The following is a 15,304-nucleotide window of genomic DNA, read 5'->3' as shown; positions in this document are numbered from 1 at the left end:
CTCTCTCCCTCGTCTCTCCCTCTCCCCCGCACCACTCCTCCTTGCCGCTACCACCACCACCTACGCCACCTGATCCCTCCTAAATCCGGTGTCCTCCGGCGGTGCCGAGCACACCATGGTGACCCCATCCCTACGCTCCTTCCTCTCATCCATGGCAGCGAGCGAGCCAGACAAATCGACCCCCCTTCCCCAAAAGCAGTGGCAGCACCACACACCCATGGCCTCCCTGACGGCGAGATCCGGCCTCCGCTCCCTGGCGACTCGCGCCAGGCCCCCCGGCCTGGCCCGGCCCCAGTCGGGCGCCGCATGTCCTCCTCCGCCCAAGACGACGCATGTCTGTACACCTCGCAAACCCTCCCTCCCTCTCTTCTATCCCCTGATTCGGTCAGTCGTTTGACGTGTATTTGGGGATTTTTCTCGTTTGATTGATGATGACGCCTCGGAGATGAGATGTCCATGTGGGAGAAGATCACCACCATGGGGCCATCACCTACACTCTCATGGTGGCCTGGAACCTCTCCAAGGGCCACCCCCACTTCGATGAGCCGCCGGTCAAATCTCGTGCCTATGCTATATTTCGGGTCATGTGGTGGCCGTGACCCGGGTCTAATTTGTTTCACGTGTTGCAGGCCTACCCCTACCTGCACATCCACAACAAAGAGTTCCCCTGGGTATGAATTGTCTACCCCTTCCTTCCCGTGCCCATTTCAATGCCTACGTCTGTAACTTCCTCCTTGATTTGACTGTTTGATTGGATGCGATATGCTTTGGGAAATATGTGTATGCTTTGGGTTTCACATTTCCTTCTAGGTATATGGTGTGTTTCATTTCTTAATTGTATTCAACTGTACACATCTCACTAAAATACTGAAAAATGTTAATGATTCAGTCCTTCCCCTTCGCGCGAGTCCTCTCCCCTGCCGCCATCCTTCTCCTTCACCTGCTGCTGCTAACCCTACTGTTGTTGCTCTATTACTGCACCTCCTGCTGCTTGGCTCTGAGTCCACTAAACCTGCTGCTTCTCTTCTTCTCTGAACCTCTTTCTTGTTGCTCGCTGCTACTCCTCTCTCCATCCCCATACTTGCTTCTTCTTCTCCTAACCTCGCTGCTGATCTTCTCTGAAGTCTGAACCCCCTAATGTTGCAGCTGCTCTCTCTCCCTATCTATTTCTATCTCTCTCTTTCTCTGTAATTCAATAGAACTAGTATGGTATAACGATATGATATGTTCAGTTTTAGACTTGTGATGTGTGGTTTTAAATTGTTGATCCGTGAACTGAATCATGGCATATGACTCTCTGTTCTTATGTGTGGTAATTAGTTACACCTGTCACTTGTGTTCTGCACTTGTTGAATAAAGGATTTCAATTTGTAGTGCTTGTGTTAGCTTTGTTCATGTGGTATAAATGTTTTCAATTTGTAGTACTTGTGTTAGCCGAGCATGATCGCTGATCGTCTAGTCCACGAGGAGAAATGATATCCGTTGTTTGTGGCCAATTCACTTTGCTATATTTACAGCCGATCACCTAGTTGCCTTTATTTACTACTGTTGCTATGCCATCGTGATGACACATTCGTTCATGTTGTATTGCTATTGATTTTGTCTCTCTCCTGATGGTATTTGGGAATTGTTATGCAGGAGCCACGGGTTTGACTTCGGCAAAGGGGATCACCCTCAGCGTCTCCTTGTTTTGGCCTCCTCGCATTTCTGCTCGGCATCGTCACAGAAAACAAAAAGGTTTGTGTTGTTTATCTATTATACTATATGAATCATGCACACTAATACACTATTGTGCAAGTTCTATGGTATGTGAGTTCCTTTTGTTGCTGCAAGCATTGATACAATATGTCATGTGCAGGGATCTCTGCATCCGAGTCTCAGTCATCCTGCATAGCAAGGAGTTGGGCCAAGGGAGCAAGCAGAGTTGCTGGTTCCTTGAGGTCAGATCGAGTAAGATGGTGCACAACAACGTGCGGCATGAATAAGTGGCATTTGTATGAACAAGTGCAGTTTTTTTACTCACAACATCTAGCTTGTAGATTTAGCAATTTCCTGTAACATCCCAAAATTCTAAATTTTGGAATGTTATAAACAAATAGATAGTTTTGATTGATTGTTTGATTGATTGAATTCGAAACTTTTTGAAAGTTAAATGAGAGGGAATAAAAGGACTTTTTGCAAACTTTCATTTTATTTTCTGATCTTCATGAATTCAAATTCTTTTCAAATACAAAACCCTTAAGCGAAGATGATATGACTTCTTCTATTTAATTAAATGAAAGGGTATTTGAAAATATTTCAATTTCACTTGGAAATATTTCAATTCATAAACTTCATGCAACTCAATGATTTTCATGAGAGAAGATAAAATGACTTCTTCAAATTATATGAAATATGAGTTGGGAGTTTTAAAGAAATCCAATTTAAAAGTCCTTTGAAATTATTTTTCAAATTGGAGTTATTTGGGTTTTATTCAAATTACTTTTATCCAAAAAAACAATATATAGAAATTAGGGTGAAATGATTCCCTACATCAGAAAATTGGAGAGAAATAAAATTTGAATTAATTTTCGTATTTTTTAAAATGATTTTTGTTGGATTTTTTAGAGAAGTAGCACTGTTTGAATTATTTAAATTACTATGAATTTTATTTGATGCTATAAAAATGTCCACGTTGTAGAAAATCTTTTTCTGAAAATCTTGATATGTTATATTTTAGTTTATTTGCAATTATATATTTACTGTCTGCAAAAATGTTTTTTTTAAACCTTTCCGCCGAACTGGGCCGGCCTAGCCAACCGGCCAGGCCACGGCCCTGCCCGACGCCCGTGCGCCCCGTCCTCCCGGGTGGGACTCCGCACGCCGCACGCCGCCGCGCCGACATCGCTGCCGTTCCCGCCTCGGACTCCTCACGCCGCCTCGCCTTGCCCCCTCCTCCACGCATCTGAGGCCCCGCCTCCTATAAATGCGCTGGCCCCGCCGCCCTCTCTCTCTGCTCGCGCCGCCGCCCATCGCCAGATCTGCCGCCGCCGCCGTTACCAACCGCCGCCGCCGCTGTTCTGCGCCACCGCCTCGTCGCGCCTCTACCCCGCGCGCCTCCGTCGCCACCTCGCCGCCCCTCGCCCTCGCAGTTGCCCCGGCCATCGGAGCACCACCGGCGACCATGCCCGAGCCGCCCGCTGTCGCCGGAGTTCAACCTCACCGCCGCCGTCGGGTTTTGAAGGAAAACCACCCTGAACCGGTACTAAACCTCCCGGGTTCACCGGTTTTTCTTTTACGGTTTCGGTTTTTATTTTAAACCTGGTTTTCTGTTTTAATCCAGTTATTTAGAGACCATTCGCTGGTTAGATTTAGAAGGCGAGCGTTCGCTCAATAGATTTTTATTTTTTTTATTTTTTTATTTTCTGTCCAGGGACCTATTTGTAGTATTTCTTTTACAGTTTAGCCCCTGGTTTTCAAACGCTAACAACTTTTTACTCGTGTATCCAAATCCAACGAAACCAACGCGCACTTATTCTTATGATCTCCTCTATCCAGTAAAACAACTTAAACATTTTTTCGAAAGTTTAAAATTTGAATTTCAAACAGTTTTGTATTTGAACTTCGTTTGATCATAACTTGAGTTTTATAATCCCGTTTGAGTTGATTCTTTTTGCAAATCGAAGCTCTTGAACTAAACTTTCTGATAAGGCCAAATTCACATAGTTTTGGTACTGTTAGAAATTGTTTTATGCTGCAAGAGTCATTTGCTTGGTTTTGGTGTTTTCCGAATCGTACTCTTCGTTCTTTCCGATCTTTTGAGTGATTGCATATGTGTGGTTACTATTGCTTGCTCATGATATATTGACCGGAGTGTGACGAGTAGAACTATCAAGAGTTTTGAGTGCGAATCATCTTCATCAACATTGTAGGCAAGTTCACACTTTGATCGTATCCCTTTTCATACCCAGTTTTTATGCATTAGATCAGTCCTCAACATTGCATGATTAGGATCTAATTAAATTGTGGGTTTTGGGAAGTAGATGAGGTAGTACCTATTACCTGTTTTATTATCAAAACCTTGGGAGTTACTTCTATGTTTGCTTATTATGCCATGCTATGCTAGTAGACGTGGATTGGGTGAGTGTATCCATGACAGATGTGAGATTGTTAATTAATGGTTTATTTAAGGTGGCAACTTTAATACACATCTGGGTGGATTGAGGTACTTGGGTATTCCAGGATTGCCTGTTTGTTTTTTGGACCGCCACCCAGGCTCAAAGGGATCATAAGATATTTCATGCTAGAAACTTCCGTGTGTAGTCACATGCTATTATGGTCTCTAGCATAGTTGACTAAGTCGTGCGAACTGTTACAGTGGTAGACTAGCAGATGTAGGGGATGTAGGTTGGTACAGTCTACCCATCGTAAGGTGCTAGCGCTTCTGAAAGACTATGTCTCGGTCATCCGTTTCTCAAACACCATGTAGTGCGAGAATCCCAACGGAGAAGATCGAGTCATGTGGGGAAAAGTGTGCAACCTCTGTAGATTGTACAAACTAATCATGGTAGCCGTGTCCCCGCTTATGGACGTTTTGAGTATCTAGTACTTGGATTATCATGTGAATCTCATCATGTTACTTTAATTAATTTTGTTGGGTTTAATGATGTTACTTAATTGGGATTGAGAATGCTGTCAACCATTCTCAATGTTTAACAACCACCATGATAGTTAAATAAAATTTATTCCTTTGCAGTAGGGAAAAATTGGCTTTTCGCAAAAACATTATAACCATAGAGCCTCCACCAGCCATATATGCATGTAGTGATAGTTATTTTCATCATTGCTCTATGGTGTGAATTTGCCAGTACATTCAATGTACTGACCCTTTGTGGCTGCAATGTCTCATGTTGCAAGATCTTACGACGAGTAAGTGATACGTTAGGGTTACGATTTCTACACTCAACTTTGTCGTTGGTGTTGATGGGAATCCACAACCTTGTTACTTCCGCTATTTGGATTGAGGTAATAGTATTTACGTTACTTTATACATGTGATTTACCTTTGTTATAAATCCTCGAGTACTGTGTGTGTCAGCATACCGATCCAGGGATGACACTTAAGCACAGAGACTTGATCCATTCGGGTCGGGTCGCTACATTTCCTTTGCAAGGTCGTCATGGAAATTATCCATTGACCTATCACCGATGCTTGTTTTTGAGCTACTGCCACTTTGAGTTGTTGTAGGCCTGTAGCTATTTATTGCGACTGAGCTGCTATATTGCATTGTTGGACCAATTGATTGCCACCTCTTAGATTTACTGTCATATGGAGTGGATAAATTTATAGCGAGCTTACTATTAATGTGAGCACTTGTTAGTTTAGTCAGGTAGGGGATTAGAGTGAAATGATCATGTAGGAAGTAGGCACCATAAATATATGAATGGCTACAATCCTTGAGAGAACCTGGCTCTACTTTTGCCAATGTTCAGTTTACTCATGATATGGTTTCTGTTGCTATGTGACGCTACATTAAACATCTGTTTGATGTAAATAGTGGTCTCAGGTGCTGCATGCGAAGCAGGGCTAGTGCTCGTTGTCCGCCACCGGGGCCGTGGTCGACGACCTCGGCATCAGCAAGGAGTTCGGACCCGTCGTAGCCCTCCACCCCGGTGCCGATGCGCAGGTAACTGCCGTGCCTCTTTCGTTTTCTCCTTGTTCTTTCAATTGATAGGTCATGTGCAGGCGTACAGAGCCCACTGATTCGGACATTTCGTTGACCGCAGGAACCGATTGAATTTGGTTACCACGCAAGAAAGATAGTGCCTTCAATCTTGACATGAATTTGTTCTAGGAAAGTGGGAGGGAAGGGGCCCTTGATTTTCTTTTGCTGATTCATATCCCCTTTGACGAATCAGACTAGACTAGAGTTCAAAGATTGATAAAATTGAATTCTCACATATGATGGCTAAATTTCTAAATTTAGGATTCAGAAATAAATGTATGCACAGTACATGTTTTCTCCTTGTGCACAGAAGTTCTGACATGGTTTTCTGAAATCCTGATATAGCTTTGGTTTATGTCACAGCAGTAAACTTGAGAGCTCTCCATTGAGCTCGGGTCGGATGACGTGCCGCCGTTCATCGCAGCGCCGGCGTGGTACACCGTGTTCATGGACTCGGTGCTGTCGCAGTTCAACGGGCTGGACCAGGCCTACCACGTGCTCGTCGACTCCTTGCGCGACCTCGAGCCAACGGTGAGCAGTGAGCACCATCCGTTTGTTGCTTTATCTACACATTTCCATTTCGAGGTTGTTCATCATTGTCCTACACAAAAGAGTGCTAAAATGCCATCACTGTCCTGTATAGAGAGTAGTGCCTACTACTGCAATCAAAATATAGTTGCATGATTATGTCCCAATCAGTATACGCGGCATGAATCTCTCCTACCCTTCTCTTTCTTCCTCGGGTTTTCTTCATCTACTTCCTAATCTGATGTGTGCGTCCCATTTCATTGTGTGCAGCAGTATAGTTTGGGGGCCATGGAGGAGAAGTTGTTGCTAAGTTGTTTAAACATGCTTGCTGCTAGCTTGTTGCTAAGTTGTTAAGTTGTTTAAACATGCTTGCTGCTAGCTTTGAAGTTGATTTGAAGAACCATTCATGCATTTACACATTCATGCCCCGATATGACCCCACACTCGTCTCCCATCTCATTTCGTTCCCTTGGTGGCTGGTGCTATTTCGCGTCGGATTTTGGTTCTGTTTGGTTTGCTGATGGTGTTTCTGTTGTGGCGGTGCAGGCTCACGGTGAAGAAGAGCAAGGCCAAGCGCCTTCACGTCTTCATGTGAGTTCCCCAATTCCATTCATGGTTTGTCTTCATGTGCTAATAGTTTGTGTGCTCTGACTAGTAAATGTTAGATATGGCATGTTGAATGGATGGCCGTCGTAGTAGAATGATATTGTTGTTTCAGCACAATGTGTTGACGTTAAGTTGCAGGACATGCACTTGTGCCATGCATATTCATATTATGCTTGTTGTCTTGTACGAATGCCTCATTTTAACATGTACTAGCTGAAATATGTTTATCATTCTATAAAGAATTTTCCTTTACTCCTTTACTCCTTTTTTAAATGGAATGTTCATAGAATATTGGCCCCGGTTTTTCTAATTCTTCTAAGCTCTTCATTTAACCGGGCGATCATGGAAGGCATGCAGTCGTTCTGTTAGCCCAGTCCTGATTTTGGCCGTCCAGTGAGTCCGGCATTTGATCTTTATCGAAGGAGCTCCATGCTGAAGAAGAAAACACTTGTAGAGCTTGTAACATTACTTGGAGAGCTTGTAAAGTACTGTAGAGCTTGTAAAGTACTGTAGAGCTTTGCATTTGTAGAGCTTGTAAAGCACTATATATGTTAGACCTTGTATTATGTGTCATTTGTAGATCCTATACTGAATCTGGCTATTGTTATTTGAATTATTATGTGTGTTTTCTGCTTGCCTATTTAAATACTGGTTATTTTCTTACTATCAAATTCAAATATGATGTCAAATTGAAATATGAAGAATCTGAGCCTAATAGCTGGGACCCACTTATCAGAACCTGACAAGTGGGACCTATTTGACTAATGGACCCATTTTATAAAAAAAACTAAAACTGTTGGTGCAAAAAGGCCATGGCCCAGATAATAAAAAGCCAAATTGTAGGGCTTGGCCCGTGTAGTTCACCAAAGTTAGCAGGGAGGAAATATATAATTGGGCTGAATTAATGGGCCCGGCCCATATAAACACCGAATTGGACTGGGCTGATTCTTGTCCACGTTAGCTTGCCACGCTGGATCCTACATGGCCTGGGGAGGCTGCTAGTCACCAAAAATTTGGTCAAAGAACCAACGACCTTTTACATATCACAAAGAAGGTCGTTAATTTCAGTTTATGATGGCCAGGTTTTGACCAGCTATTTTTGGTCACAAAGGTCGCAAATGAAAAACAATGACCATTTAGTGACTAATAGTGATGGTCTCAAGTTGACATATTTCTTGTAGTGGCGATTCCTCTGTTGACAACACAGCGCAACTCTCAATGAAAGAACCAACGTCGGTGTCAAAACCGGCAGATCTCGGGTAGGGGGGCCCAAGTTGTTCGTCTGAGGATCAATGGTAACAAGGGACAATGGGATACAATGTTTACCCAGGTTCGGGCCCTCTTAAAGGAGGTTAAACCCTACGTCCTACTTCATTGTATTCGATGAGTATAAGGGTTACAAGAGTTGATCTACCCCGAGATCATAATGGCTAAACCCTAGTTGTCTAGCCCATGAATATTCTACTTGCCTCTACAGACTAAACCCTTCGGTTTATATAGACACCGAAAGGACCTAGGGTTGTACAGAGCCAGCATACATGGAAGGGAAATAGAATATCCAGACACCAATCTTGCCGTCCATGCATATAGGAGTCCTACACGGACACGTGTGATGGTCTTCTGATTTATCTTCACGGCCCATCAGTCCGGCCCATATAGAATAAACCAGACACCCGAGGACCCCCTAATCCAGGACTCCATCAGTGGTTTTGTAACCATCTCACACATCAACTTACCAACTTCGGTATCCATGATACCCCTGTGATCATCTCGCGATCACATATAAAGATCAACCAACTTCGGTATCCATGATACCACCGTGATCTTCTTTCGATCACACTGAAGCTCTTTCTAATCATCGAACCGGGGTTATTATTAATCAAGTTATTACTATAGTTGGCTCATAGTGTGACCGAATACGAACTGGACCCATATCCACGGGCGCAACTATCGATAGATTAAACACACAGTCTCGAGAGGTTAGTACACTGTACCCACACCACGGAACCCATAGCCTCGCACTCCCATTCGGGTGGACCAATGGCATTCCGACAAACCCGATCTTTTCCCGTCACACTCTCCCCGACACTCCGACCAACTCCCCTTTGGGCTAAGTTCTGGGTGGCCCGGATGTCAACCCATGACATCCAACGGCCACCGTCATGGAAAAACATAAACAGTCCCAAATAGGGACAAGGATCCTTACAACAACAATAGGCACACAAGGTTTATGTCCGCCTACCTGATTGGGGTAGCACGCACCCATAACCTTCCCTCGTTGGAGGCACCAGTGAGAGGCATGACAATAGACCGCATTAGTGCCTTCCCATAAAGGCAAATGTGGCTGCACTGGTCAGCTCGATTTGGTGGCACCATGACTCAGCCAACAGTTGTTCAAGTTCATTATTATCCGGTTAAACTTAAATGCAATAAGCTTAGTCATAATAAAATAACATGATGCAACTACAATGCATGAGCATGATATCAACATAAGCATGGAGGTGCAACATAATCATATAGCATAACAACAATGAAGCATATATCCAAATGAGCATGGGATACTGATGAGCATAAAACTACACATGAGCATAGCATGACTACTAGCATTATAAATAATTACCATGCAAGAACATAACAAGAATACTACCAGGTAAACATGTGACCAACTACATGCAACAAAACATGCATAGCAACGGTACTAGATAACAGAGCATAACCATGCACCAGAACGAACATCACTACTACCAGCATGTACTACTACTACCAAGCATGACATATGAACATGATACTAGCAAGTAGTACAAGATAACAAGATGCATCGAAATATACCATGACGGTCGACACGAATCCACGAGTAAAACCAAAACAACGATAGTAGTAGCAAACAAGGAGGTAGATAGCGGGCAAAATTTTATTAAATATTCAAGTAGAAACCATGGCTACTGCATGGCTATCATGCAAGTGCCTATTTTGGCTTGCCTGAGGGTGACGGAGACTCCGGGGAGAAGTGCGGTGAAGCCGCGGAACGAAACACCGGACGGTTCTCTCTCGAAGGGGGCTGATTAGGAGAAAGGGAAAAATGGTTGTTTTCACTGTGGGACCACCTAGTTAAAATGGTACCGACAGGAAGGTCTCGAAGAGATGAAGAAGTGGGCGTTGGATTGACCTCGATCAAAGTTAGGGTTGCGGAGTTATAAGGTGTGGAAGAACAGGGATTAATCTGCAAAAAAAAATATTCACAGTCGGGTCCCTGGAGGATAAAACAGAATGCGTCTTTTAGTGAAATATGCTTTTTGAACGGGAAAGCATACTTTGGGCCAAAAAGGAAAGAGAGTGCACTTTCAGAAATAGAAAACATATTTCGAAGAATATGACTCCACTTAAAACAGACTGGGCCCGGGCCTAGAGTCACTTACGAGTGGGGCCGAGCAGCAGGGGGGCAGGCGAGCGTCTTCTTCCTCCTCTCATTATGTTCCTCGACAGAACAGAGGAGGCGAGGTAGAGGCGAGCTCCTGCAAGTGGGCCGGCCGGCTCCGGCCGGCTCCTAATAACCCACAAGTGCAAGGGATCGCAACAGCTTTCGAGGGTAAAGTATTCAACCCAAATTTATTGATTCGACACAAGGGGAGCCAAAGGATATTATTGAGTATTAGCATTTGAGTTTTCAATTCAACCACACCTGGATAACTTAGTATCTGCAACAAAGTATTTAGTAGCAAAGTAGTATGATAATAAAGGTAACGTGGCAAAAGTAATTTTTTTGGGTTTTGAAGTGATTGTAACAGTGGCAACGGAAAAGTAAATAAGAGAAGCACAAGATGTGAGAAGCTCGTAGGCACTGGATCAGTGATGGATAATTATTTCGGATGTGACTCCTCATGTAATAGTTATAACATAGGGTGACACAGAACTAGCTCCAATTCATCAATGTAATGTAGGCATGTATTCCGTAAATAGTCATACATGCTTATGGAAAAGAACTTGCATGACATCTTTTGTCCTAACCCCGCATGGCAGCGGGGTCCTAGCAGAAAATAAGGGATATTAAGGCCTCCTTTTAAAAGAGAACCGAAACAAAGCATTAGAACATAGTGAATACATGAAATCCTCAAACTACGGTCATCACCGAGAAGTATCCCGATTATTGTCACTTCGGGGTTGTTGGATCATAACACATAATAGGTGATTATAGACTTGCAAGATAGGATCAAGAACACACATATATTCATGAAAACATAATAGGTTCAGATCTGAAATCATGGCACTCGGGCCCTAGTGACAAGCATTAAGCATAGCAAAGTCATAGCAACATCAATCTCAGAACATAGTGGATACTAGGGATCAAACCCTAAAAAAACTAACTTGATTACATGGTAAATCTCATCCAACCCATCACCGTCCAGCAAGCCTACGATGGAATTACTACGCACGGCGGTGAGCATCATGAAATTGGTGATGGAGGATGGTTGATGATGAAGACGGCGACAAATCCCCCCTCTCCGGAGCCCCGAACGGACTCCAGATCAGCCCTCCTCAAAGAGATTACGGCTTGGCGGCGGCTCCGTATCGTAAAACGCGATGAAACTTTCTCTCTGATTTTTTTCTCCGCGAGACGGAATATATGGAGTTGGAGTTCAGGTCGGCGGAGCCTCAGGGGGCCCACAAGACAGGGGCGCCCCCCCCACCCTCGTGGATAGGGTGTGGGCCCCCTAGTCTTGATTCTTTCGCCAGTATTTTTTATATTTTCCAAAAAGTGCCTCCGTGGATTTTTAGGACATTCCGAGAACTTTTTTTCTACACATTAAACACCATCATGGCAGTTCTGCTGAAAGCAGCGTCAGTCCAGGTTAGTTTTATTCAAATCATGCAAATTAGAGTCCAAAACAAGGGCAAAAGTGTTTGGAAAATTAGAAACTTTGGAGACGTATCAACTCCCCAAGCTTAAACCTTTGCTTGTCCTCAAGCAAATTCAGTTGATAAACTGAAAGTGATAAAGAAAAACTTTTACAAACTCTGTTTGCTCTTGTTGTTGTAAACATGCAAAGCCATCATTCAGGTTTCAGCAAATATTATGAACTAACCATACTCACAATAACACCTCAGTCTCACAATTAATCATATCAATAGCATAATCAACCAGCGAGCCATAATAATAAAACTCGGATGACAACACTTTCTCAAAACAATCATAACATGATATAACAAAATGGTATCTCGCTAGCCCTTTTTGAGACAGCAAAACATAAATGCAAAGCACCTTTAAAGATCAAGGAGTGACTAAACATTGTAATTCATGGTTAAAGAGATCCAGTCAAGTCATACCCAATATAAACCAATAATAATGAATGCAAATGACAGTGTGCTCTCCAGCGGGTGCTTTTTAATAAGAAGGGTGATGACTCAACATAAACGTAAATAGATAGGCCCTTCGGAGAGGGAAGCAGGGATTTGTAGAGGTGCCAGAGCTCGATTTTAAAATAGAGATTGAATAACATTTTGAGCGGCATACTTTCACTGTCAACGCAAAAACTATGAGATGGCTGTATCTTCCATACTACATGCACTATAGGCAGTTCCCAAACAGAATCGTAAAGGTTTATACTCCCCCAACCACCAAAAAGCATCAATCCATTGCTTGCTCGAACCAACGAGTGCCTCCAACTAACAACAGCCCTGGGGGAGTTTTGTTTAATTATTTTGATTTGCTTTGATCTTTTTGGATCATAGGACCGGGCATCCCGGTTACCGGCCCTTTCTCGTGAATGAGCAGCGGAGTCCCCTCCTCTTGAGAATAACCCACCTAGCATGGAAGATATAGGCAGCCCTAGTTGAAACATGAGCTGCTCGAGCATACAAAACAGAATTTCATTTTAAGGTTTGGAGTTTGGCACATACAAATTTACTTGGAATGGCAGGTAAATACCGCATATAGGAAGGTATGGTGGACTCATATGGAACAACTTTGGGGTTTTAAGGAGTTTGGATGCACAAGCAGTATTCCCGCTTAGTACAAGTGAAGGCTAGCAAAAGACTGGGAAGCGACCAACTGAGAGAGCGACAAAAGTCATAAACATGCATTAAAATTAATTCACACCGAGTACAACCATGAGTAGGATATAATCCACCATGAACATAAATATCGTGAAGGCTATGTTGATTTGTTTCAACTACATGCGTGAACATGTGCCAAGTCGAGTCACTCAATTCATTCAAAGGAGGATACCATCCCATCATACCACATCATAATCATTCTAATAGCATGTTGGCACGCAAGGTAAACCATTATTACTCATAGCTAATCAAGAATGGCACAAGCAACTATAATATCTAAATGTCATTGCAAATATGTTTACCTCATAATAAGCTGAATCAGAAACGATGAACTCATCATATTTCCAAAAACAAGAGAGGTCGAGTTCATACCAACTTTTCTCATCTCAATAAGTCCATTATATATCATCATTATTGCCTTTCACTTGCACGACCGAACGATGTGTATAATAATAATAGTGCACGTGCATTGGACTAAGCTGGAATCTGCAAGCATTCAACTCAAGAGAGAAGACAAAGTAATATGGGCTCTAAGTTAAATAAACAATCATGGATGTGAGAGCCACTAAACATTTTCAATATGGTCTTCTACTCTCGACCCCCAAAGAAAAGAAAAGAAAAGAAAAATATTTACACGGGAAAGCTCCCAACAAGTAAGAAGAAGAACAAGAAATCTTTTTGGGTTTTCATTTTAATTTCTACTACAAGCATGGAAATTAAACTAACTAATTTTTTGTTTTTTCTTAAGGTTTATCAAACACACAAGAAGAAAGCGAGAAAAAGAAAGTTAAACTAGCATGGATAATACAATGAAAGAGTATGAGCACCGAAGACTAGATAATGTGTGAACATGAATGTAAAGTCGGTGAGAAATACGTACTCCCACAAGCTTAGGCTTTTGGCCTAAGTTGGTCTAATACCAAGGACCGCCTGGCTAATATCCGTAGCTGTAACCAGGGTCGTACTGAGATGCTACAACAATTGCCTCCTGGGCTGCGGCATGTTGGTGAGCCGCCTCCGCTCTCCCCTCGTGTTCAACTTCTTCCTCCCTGGTAACAACATATCTTCCTTTTGCCTGGTAATCAAAAAGGAGAGGAGCAGGAAGAGTAACATGGACAGCGTTGCGTCTGTCATAGATTAGTTGATATTGGAGGAATTGTTCATTCCTCTTAAGGAAATGATGTTGGACCATAGCGTCATAATCTAAATAAGCAGGAGGTAACATCATACCCCCTCTCGTGGGGCTATACCAAGATAATTTGCCACACGGGTAGCATAAATTCCTCCAAATAAATCTCCAGCTCTACCATTATTATGCAACCTACGTGCAACTATTACCCCCAAGTTATTATCTTTATAACCTAGCACAACACTCTTGAGGACACAAAGATCAGGGATACACATATGACATGCTTCATCTTTACCGTTAATGCATCTACCAATGAAGAGAGCAAAATAATGTATAGCAGGAAAATGAATGCTCCCTATGTGTCGGGGAAACTGATCCACGAACACCTATGGGGCCGGCGGACCAGGCCCCTTTCGATTCGGCGGGGGGCGGAGATCGCATGAAGAGCAGATCGAGGCGAAGCACACGAGCAGTTTACCCAGCTTCGGAGCTCTCCAGAGAGATAATACTCCTACTGCTGCTTGTCTGATTGTATTGTGTTCTTGCTCGAGAGTGAGCTAAGTGTTTTTCTGGCTTCCGAATGATCCGAACCCCCTCTACGTTGCGCATGGGCCTCCTTTTATATGCTAAAGGGGTCACCGACAGGTGGCAACGCAGAGAAGGGTAGAAGAGTAAAAAGAGAGGTGGTTGGTACAGTTACTTGTACAGTGCACCCTACCTAACCCTGACGGCAGGGGACAAGGGCATTAAATGTCCGTCTGCGTCGCCCAAACAGTGCAGAAAGGTACCGTCAGGGACGCCACCGCTCGCCATGATGGCAGTCTTGTCAGCTTCGCATGCCACTGCGCACCGCTGGCTGCACAGCCTTCCGCCACGCGCGCCTAGAGAGGCCCCCAGAGCGACACGTTGGTGGATGCGCTGGAGCGTGGGCGCAGAGTGGCCGCCTGCCGCGGCAAGCGCCTTGCCACGGCCGTTGTCTTGTCGGGTCCGGAAGCTTGTCGCTCACCGGGCCCTGATATGCCTTGGTTGGTCTTCCCGGCAAGCTCCTCTTGCCGGGGCCTTGTTGCCTTGCCGGGACGCGTGGCGCGTCGCGGCAAGTTCCTTGGGATGCCTTGGTTGGCCTTCCTGGCAAGCTCCTCTTGCCGGGGCCTTGTCTCCTGAGCTTAAATACTTTGTTCTTGAATGGCTCCAAAGGAACCATGGAGGACCTTGGCGGTCGCCTGGCAAGCCTTGCCGCGGGGTGCCGCAACTGCCCGTGCACAAGTTCGGGGTACTAGGGTACCCCT

At 43.9% G+C, this 15,304-nt stretch overlaps 1 pseudogene; it reads left to right on the top strand.

Moving 5' to 3' along the window:
- Positions 1-217: 217 nt before the first annotated feature.
- Positions 218-6,827, top strand: LOC119292623 (annotated as a pseudogene).
- Positions 6,828-15,304: the final 8,477 nt, after the last annotated feature.

This window comes from Triticum dicoccoides, chromosome 4B (assembly GCF_002162155.2).
Source record: "Triticum dicoccoides isolate Atlit2015 ecotype Zavitan chromosome 4B, WEW_v2.0, whole genome shotgun sequence".
NCBI classification, from domain to species: Eukaryota; Viridiplantae; Streptophyta; class Magnoliopsida; order Poales; family Poaceae; genus Triticum; species Triticum dicoccoides.
Note: the sequence above shows the minus strand (reverse complement) of the source record. Positions and strands in the feature narration are given on the sequence as shown.